We start from the raw sequence: 9,106 nt of genomic DNA, 5'->3' as shown, positions 1-9,106 counted from the left end.
GCGGATGTAGAGGAGCCACCCACGGCCTCCACCCTACCAGAGACTCAGGTCCCGCCCTGCTGACAGGCCTCGCCGCCCTCCCTTCCGCGCATTCCCCACAGCTCGCAATGGCGTGGCAGGGAGGCAGGAACATCGCCGTTTGGGGAATGCTATCCGCTTGTCCCACGCGCAGCTCGCCGCGGGTCCGCCCAGGGTACTTTGCCCTGCCGGGCCTAAGCCAGGCCTGCGGCCTGCGACACTCGCGCCCGCCGCGGCCACAACTACTTCCGGGTGAGCGGGTCGTTGACCCCTTGGCCCCGCCCCTCCTTCGCCTTCTCTGCCTGGCGCTGCGGCTGCGGCTCCTCCCGTGGGCCGGTTCCCGCTGTCCCAGCCTAGAAGCTGAGGGCACACCTGCGTAATTGACCAGCTGGCCATTGGCACCGGGAGCCGCAGGGTACGTCCCGGTCCACCCGACTAGGAACCCGGGACCAAATTGTCCAGCCGCGCTCCTCGTCCCTGGCCCCGGAGGGCGTCCGGTTGGCGAGCCGCGATCCGGCCCTTCCTGGCCGACGACTCAGCCAGAGCCCGCGCCCAGACACAGGTAAGGGCCGCTCCTCCCGCAGTCGCGGTTGGAGCCAGGAGCTGGGGGGCCTATTCCCGGCCTCCGCAGTTTTGTGAGATCCCTGTTGCTACTGACTCAGGCTATAGGCCGGGATTCCCTGGAAACTGGCTAGCGCCTAGCGGGCTATCGGGCCACCGGGCCGGGGTCGCCCCCTGCCTGCTGCCTTCTGAAGCTTCACGCCTGATTTCTAATGCTCATTCTCTTCTCCGCTCGGGGGAGGGGAAGGTATCTCTCCCATTGTAGGAGGAATTAAATTAGGCAGATGTCTCTTTCGGGTGCCCGAGGCTGCTTCTGTTCTGCCCTAGACGCCACAAACCATACTTGGTTCTGTCCCGGACCAACAACCCAGGGAAAGGTGTCAGGTCATTGGAGGGCGTAGCATTTTTATGGGATTTTCACTTCTTCCTCCTCGACTCGAACTGAAGCGAGGGTTTAACAGGCGCTTGTTGGGAGGATCGGGGTTAATGCTTGACTAGTATAGGACATTATTCATACTCAGATTAAGTTTTACAGCGCCAGTCAGACCTGACATCCTTGTGCTGTGGATGTCCACCAGGAAACTGGGAGAACTAAGGGAACCTACTTCTTTTTCTTTCTTCGGGGGGGAAAAAGTCAAAGTGTTTGCTTTGCTTTTTCCACCGTGGGAGATATAAATATCAGGCTTCTGAGGTATGGTTAGGGAAATGTATCGAAAACTTTGACTGTATTTCGTTTTCTTGAAGTTTTCTATTTAATGACTCAGCATTTCTGCTGTAAACAAACAAACAAAACCAGAGTAGGTTAATTGATGAAAAGATGTTTATTCGGGTACTAGTGACTATTAATTTTTTATGTTATCCCGATGGGAAAAGAATGTAGATGCAGAAGTGGAACAGAAGAGATGGAGTGCAGGGTACAGATAGATAACTTCTTAATCAGTGTTTATCATTTTTTTCCAAGATACTATTTTTATTTTGGGAATGAATCTGCATGGAAAGGTGCAATTATTAGTGAATGCATTGTTGCAGATTGAGTTCGTAGGCAGACTGTTTGCTGTGACTTTTTTGAAAGTCTTGCAGAATTAACCTTGTTTAACAGACAGAAATGATGACCTAGTATCATAATACCCTCATGTATTTGGAAAGTATGATTCATTTGGAAGTTAGGTCACTCACTTTGTGAATCATTGATATGAATCTTAAAGTTGAATAGAGGAGAGCTAAGTTTGTTTTTGCCTATCTAAAGAGCTTTTCCTAATGATATAAGAAGTGTTGTATTACATTTACATTCTTTTAGGTTTGTTGCTGGACATTTATTGTCATGAAGGATGGTAAGGAAATAAAAGTTGAAGTATTGCAGAATGCTTGGATTTAGAGTAGTTTGTTAGTTTTAAAGTGATTGTTGTGACTTAACCCTCCCCCTCTTTTTTTTGCCAGATGTGGTAACGTAAACGAAGGGGTCTAGAAGTAAAATAAATGTCAGTGGAAAGGAGAGCTACCATCACCAAGGTATGAAAAAGTTCACTGAAAGAATTTGCACTTTACAAAATAGTCTTGATTATTCATCACCCATTTTTGTGATTCTATTCTTAAAAATGGAGAATGAGGCTATGTTGAGTTCTTAATTTAAGTTCTATTACAGAAGGAAGTATGAATTGAAGTTGTGATTTATTATTGGAGTGGATTCATTTTAAATTAGAAATAACTTCTCATTGCTGAAATGTAATTTGAACATTTTTGGTTTTCAAAATGTTGTTAAAGAAATGACATTGAAATCACAAAGGTATTGATTCTCTTAGCCTTGATTTTCTTTTCCTTCTTTTGGAATTCAGCTTATTTTACCTTGATTTTCATTTATAAAGAACTTTAGTTATGGCAAGTTTATTCTATTGGTCTGGCTTACCAAATTCCTTTAATTTTTTACTAATTTTTTTTAAAACTTTGGGCATCCATTCTTTTATTTAGAAAGTTTCCTAATGTTGCTTTTGATTTTTGTCCAGCTAATAGTGATTTAAGAGTTTCAGTTCTCTGTAAACAGAGATTCCCTTTTGGAAAATCCCTTGTGGAAACCACCATAACTGGCAATCTTGATATGTCGATGTGCAAGGGAAACCTTTTAGATCAGTATATTAGCATTTCCATAATGAAAGAAAAAAGTAATATGGAGAATATATTTTGCAAAGTTCCTCTTTCTCTCCTTTTTCTTTTTCAAAAACAAACCCATTACTAGAAATGAATTTAGCAAGAGGGAAGGATTGATATCTTGCAAAGCTCTTTGTGAATTTTTTACTCTGCTCCTAGTGTGAGAAGGAACAGAATTGATGTATAGAAAAAATAATTCTTGCAATATGCTGAGAATGTTGTTGAGGATCCTTTAAGAGGAAATAAAGTTCTGGCTCAGCGCCTGTAGCTCAGCGGCTAGGGTGCTGGCCACATATGTCGGGGCTGGTGGGTTCGAACCCAGCCTGGGCCTGCCAAACAACAATGAAATCTACAACAAAAATAGCTGGGCGTTGTGGCGGGAGCCTATAGTCCCAGCTACTTGGGAGGCTGAGGCAAGAGAATCACTTAAAGCCCGAGAGTTTGAGGTTGCTGTGAGCTGTGATGCTACGGCACTCTATTGAGGGCGACATAGACTCTGTCTCAAAAAAAAAAGAAAAAAAGGAAATAAAGTTCTGGCCTTATCTTAGGAGTACTATCCATCGTACTTACAAAATAGAGGCCATTTCATCACCTTTTCCTTTTAGGTAGTTACTTTCTCTCTGGACAATCTAGATCAGGGGTCCTCAAACTGCGGCCTGCGGGCCACATGAGGCGGTGTGATTGTATTTGTTCCCATTTTGTTTTTTTACTTGAAAATAAGATATTTGTAGTGTGCATAGGAATTTGTTCATAGTTGTTTTTTTTTTTTTTTTTTTGTAGAGACAGAGTTTCACTTTATTGCCGTTGGTAGAGTGCCGTGGCGTCACACAGCTCACAGCAACCTCCAACTCCTGGGCTTAGGCGATTCTCCTGCCAGAGCCTCCTGAGTAGCTGGCACTACAGGTGCCCGCCACAATGCCCAGCTATTTTTTTGTTGCAGTTTGGCCAGGGCTAGGTTTGAACCCGCCACCCTCGGTATATGGGGCCTGGGGCCGGCGCCCTGCTCACTGAGCCACAGGCGCCACCCCATAGTTGTTTTTTTTTTAACTATAGTCTGGCCCTCCGACGGTCTGAGGGACAGTGAATTGGCCCCCTGTTTAAAAAGTTTGAGGACGCCTGATCTAGATGGAGAGGTGGTTCCTTAACCAGAAAAATATACTACCTTATCCATTTTTAAATAAGAATAGACTTTGTAACCATCATTTAAAACACATCTTCTAAAACTTCTGAAGGTAGGAATTGAGCAAAATTTACCTTGTAAGTAAAAGAGGTTAGTTATTTTCTCCATATTTCCCTTTGAGATAATAGGACACCTTTGGAAGTGAAGTTTTTGCTTGCACATGATTGCACTTTCACTTTTAAAACTTTTTGGCCTGTAATAAATTAGGCTAGACTTAAAGGGAATCAAGTGCTAGGCTAACAACTGGGGTCCTGTGTTATACTTTTTCATTTGTTTTATTATTTATTTTGGTGGAGGGTCAAGAGAGAATTCTGTTTCATAGAGAAACTCTGAGACTTGCTACATATGTGTGCTTTTGTTTTAGTCTAGTGGGTAGGGACAGCAATAGATAAAAGTAGAGATGGTTAAGAAGGGGAAAGAAGTGGTATATATAGAGTGAAAATGTGAGACTGTCTCAATAAAAAAAAGTGATAAAACATTTAAAAAGAAAATGTTACATGATGGGAAGAAAGTTGGACAAACTTCTAGCATTTCTGGGTGCCCACCCCCTAATCCAAGCAACCACTGTTATATATTCCTCTCCAGATTTCTATTACATATATAATCACATATGCTTAGGAGAAGTATCCTGTACCTTTTATTCTTGTCTTTGATGCATGAAGATCTCTGTATTAGCACATATCTCCATCTTATTTTTTCAAGAGACTGGATGTCCTGTTTTTTGAAAGTAGGATGTGTAGTGTAGATGAACCATAATTTTTTTGCCATTCCCAATTAATATACATTTAGATTGCTTTTAGCCTGTTATAATGAACAGTTCGTACACAAGTCTTCGTACTAGTTTGTAAGTATGTATGTGGAATGTATTTCCAGAAGTGACTGTAAAGAGGTACTTAAATTGTGAAAACGAAGAGATTTATTTCTTCCTTCCTTTTTTTTTAAAAAAAGAAATACCAAAAAAAAAAAAAAGAAAAGAAAAGAAATACCACTTTATTAACAAGGATAGAAATTTATTGTAAAGGGTAAATTCACACCTAATGTGTATAATGCACACTTTCTGGGTGATGGGAACACTTTTAACATTGACTCAAATGGTATCAAAGCAATTTATGTGCCAAACTGTTTGTACCCCCATAATATTCTGAAATAAAATTAAAAAAATAATAATATAAATTTTAAAGTGGGAAAAGAAATATTTTAGTGGTATTTGGGAAGGCCAGTGTATTGGTTCGTGTCTGTAATCCAGCACTTTGGGAGGCTAAGATTGGGGGATCGCTTGAGACCAGCCTGGGCAACATAGTGAGAACTTGTCTCTAAAATGAGCTGGGTGTGGTGTAGTTCTAGCTACTAGAGGAGGCTTAGGCAGGATCCCTTGAGCCCAAGAGTTTGAGGTTACAGTGAGCTGTAATCATGCCATTGTATCCTGTCTCTAAAAAATACACACACACACACATTTGCAAATGTATTTTATAAGGCAGTTTAAAGCATTTGAATGTCAGGTTTATTTTATTTGTGATGGTAATAGTAGAAAGATTGTGGTTTGAAGACTGATGGTGTCATATGCAAACTATATATTTGGCAATAAATAAATGGCTACATCTTACAGTAGGTTGATTTTATGACCAGTATCAATTAGACACATTGCATATAATTTAAATTCTTGCCTTGCTGAGGTGTGCTGCTATGTTATTAGTCACAAGAGAAATTAATAGCCTACCTCCTCTCTTCTTCTGTTATCTTCTATATCCTAGTCTGTTCATTATAAAATAAATCTCTGTGGAGTTTGTTATCTAAAACTTCTTTTGCAGACAACTAGAGTGCTATTATGAATTAATTTTTCAAGTCAGAAAGTAGGTACAGGTTGTCCTTATTTTGCACAGTGTTTGTGAACAGAATAAGGGAGATTTAATTTTTGTTTAATCATCTCCCCCACCCTGAGAAGAGGTTTAAATGTTTAATTTTGATGTATTACAGGTCATTCCTGGCCAGGAGGAAGTTCAGGATCCTTTGCCCTTTTGAAATGAGAGAGACTAGAGGAAAAAAAAAGTGCCGAGGGGCTAAAGTATGATGAAGTTGAAACTTGTGAGTGGCAGTTTCCCTGGCTGGTACCCAGGGTCTATTTTGAGACCTCGTCAAAGCTCGCCTGACAGAACCTACTACATAACTATAATCTGGTTTGGCCCTGCTGCAAGTCAGGAAGGCCTGCGGTTTAGAAAAAGTGGCAACCACGGAAGGGGGAGTTACAAAGGACATTTGCCTTCAGAAGATTATGGCTAAGTTTTTGGGTGAAAATCTATTTAGCCTATATATCCTAGGATTTGAGCTTTTGTCATCATTTCCCCCTCCCCTGTCTTTCTCTTCCCCCTTCTTTCTGCTTCTTCATGATTAAGGAAAACTAAGGAAGAAAAATGTGTACAAGGACGAGCATAGGATTGTACTAGCATTGCTGTTATGTTCCGCTTTTATGACAGTGTTTGCCAAGAATCAGTCAAATGTTTTACAAAGGAAAAATCATTACTGTTACTAGCATAGGGAGGCCCCTAGCTGAAGTAGCAGTCCAGTTCGGAGACTTACCACTGGGGTCAAAAGGACTCTGGAATGGGAGACTGTTCTACAGAATTATTTGTAGTTCAAACAAATAAATAAGCTTCTTGCCAAATTCTCATTCTGTTTTTTCCGTAGAAGTATATCATGTACTGTATCATGAAGGTATATCTTTAAACTCTCGGTAATTACCAGATGCTTATCTGCCAGTATAGTTGTCTCCCAGTACTATGTGTCTTAAGAAAACCTTGATATTTTCTGTACTTAGTGGATGAAACGCTGGAGTTTAAAGTTATTTAACTGATGTTGTTTCCTAGGTTAGCAAGCTGTTAAATAACTTACCGCTCCACCATTTGACCAAGGTTCATGTCACTGTAATTAGCTATAGCTTTGTATTGCAGTCACGGTGGTTTGCAAGCCCACAGTTGGTTCCCCCCGTCCCCCTCTTTTTTTGTTGTTGTTGCAATTTGGCTGGGGCCAGGCTTGAACCTACCACCCTTGGTATATGGGGCTGGCGCCCTACCCATTGAGCTACAGGCGCCGCACCCCTTCCCTTTTTTTTTTTTTGACAGTCTCTGTCACCCTGGGTAGAGTGCTGGGTAATGGCGTCATACCTCACAGCAACCTCCAACTCTTGGGCTTGGGCAGTCCTCTTGCTTCAACCTCCTGAGTAGCTGGGACTACCAGCATGCACTACTATGCCCAGCTAGTTTTTTTCCTACTTTTAGTAGAGATGTAGTTTCATTCTTGCTCAGGCTGGTCTCGAACTCCTAAGCTCAAGCAGTCCATCCACCTCAGCCTTCTAGTGTGCTAGGATTACAGGCATGAGCCACTGTGCCTGGCTGGTTTGCTTTTCTTTTCTTTGGATTAGGTTGTGACTCCAGGAAATTTAGTTTTTTCTTAGCTTTAGAAAATGGGATTGGTAACATTTTGTAGTGATGATAATGATGATATATTTAGGATTCAGTGTGAGGAGAAAAAATAAACCATAGTGGTGTACAGTAGTGAGAAAAAGGTGAGGGGTTGCAAGGATATAAAGTATGATAATGTTGAAAAATAGCAGTGGTATTTGTTGAAGTATCTTTGGTAGCAAGCTATTTTAAGGAAACCACCATATGTAGTACTCCTAGAAATGTAAAAGTCTTATTTTGTATTATATACATAACCGTACATTCTAGAAAAAATGATAAAAAGTAACAGATACTGTCAGAGTGCCCTTTGTGCCCCCTCCCAAGTAGTAACTATTGCTCTCTAGAATATATTCCTCAAATACCTTTTTGCTATCCATTAATATACCTATGTATTTACATCTGGAATTACATACTTTTGTGGGTTTTAAATGTTTGCATAAATTGTCTTTTACTGCATACCATACATGTTCTGCACCTTGCTTTTTGTCATACCAACATGTGCAGGAGCTCTTCAGTAAATACAGACTTTTCTTTTTATTTCCCTCCAAAAAAAAAAAAAAAAAAAAAAAATAAACCATAGTGATTTTCTTTCTTCCTTGTTTATTCCTATTATCTTATGCCTTTCCAGCTCAGCGTCCATCTTCTCTCAAAACAAAATAAATAAACACCAGAATGAAAAGCAAGGGTATAAAGATGAAACAAAGCAGAGGAAGAGAGAGAGAGATAAAGAGGTTGGGAAAAGACTTGGAGTACATATCAGAGGGGGAGAATTAAAATCCCTCTTAAAGAATCATAGTTCAGCCTTTTCCATTATTTTCAGTATGAACTTCGTATGTCTTAGTGTTCCTTCATTATGAATATCCATTAACTAGTTTTTGATATAACATATCTTTGCTACTTTAGGAAACAAATTTATTTTAAATTACTTGTTCTGAGCATTTTGTTACTCTTTTTACATTCCCATTTTACTAAGTAGAAACATTTTAATAGCTAGGGAATAATTTTTTGGCTTTCTGTTTTGTAAGTTAAAGTATATTGTATCTTATGCAGAGGATTAGTTAAAATATTTATTTTGGCTCAGTGCTGATAGCTCAGTGGCTAGGGTACTGGCCAAATACACCAGGGCTGGCGGGTTCCAGCCTGGCCTGGGCCTGCTAAGCAGCGATGACAACTACAATGAAAAAATAGCCAGGTGTTGTGGCAGGCATCTGTGGTCCCAGCTACTTTGGAGGCTGAGGCAGGAGAATCGCTTACGCCCAACAGCTTGAGGTTGCTATGAGCTATGAGGCCATGGCACTCTACCCAGGGCGACATGGTGAGACTCTGTCTCCAAAAAAAAAAAAAGATATATATATATGTATATATGTACACACATATGTATGTATATGTGTATATATATATTTGTAAAATGGTTTAAATCACTTGTGTATAACAACAAACTGAATACAGGCTGTTCCTCTTTAAAAAAAATTAAGTGTCCCAGTTAAGTGACCCAGGGATTATACGAGTAAAGTCAGAAAAAACAAAATCAGTTTTAGATTAGATGTTTTTCCCCTGTCATGAATAGTGCTGTGCCTAGGTAGACAGTCAAGGAAATGAGAAGGCACCATTTTACTTGTCTTGCCAAATGCATCTTTCGCAATGCATTCAAAATTTTTTTGTTATATATTTATTTATTTAGAGTCTCAGTTGTCCTAGGTGGAGTGATTGTCATCATAGCTCACAGCAACCTCGAATTCTTGGGCTCGAG

The 9,106-nt window shown here is 40.5% G+C and overlaps 1 protein-coding gene across 25 annotated transcripts in view; it reads left to right on the top strand.

Annotated features, from left to right (window-relative positions):
* Positions 1 to 302: 302 nt before the first annotated feature.
* LRRFIP2 (LRR binding FLII interacting protein 2) overlaps positions 303 to 9,106 on the top strand; it is a 160,985-nt gene continuing 152,181 nt past the window's right edge. For 11 of the 25 annotated variants that reach the window (XM_053600290.1, XM_053600286.1, XM_053600285.1 and 8 more), the window contains exons 1-2: positions 303 to 580; positions 2,017 to 2,088. The gene's annotated coding sequence lies outside the window, so the exon portion shown is untranslated. Of the gene's footprint in view, positions 581 to 2,016; positions 2,089 to 5,875; positions 5,984 to 9,106 lie in introns of all 25 variants that reach the window. The other 14 variants (XM_053600296.1, XM_053600306.1, XM_053600305.1 and 11 more) reach the window with 6 other exon arrangements.

The sequence above is a fragment of the Nycticebus coucang genome, chromosome 8 (assembly GCF_027406575.1).
Source record: "Nycticebus coucang isolate mNycCou1 chromosome 8, mNycCou1.pri, whole genome shotgun sequence".
NCBI lineage: Eukaryota > Metazoa > Chordata > Mammalia > Primates > Lorisidae > Nycticebus > Nycticebus coucang.
This window is presented reverse-complemented; position numbering and strand designations above follow the sequence as displayed.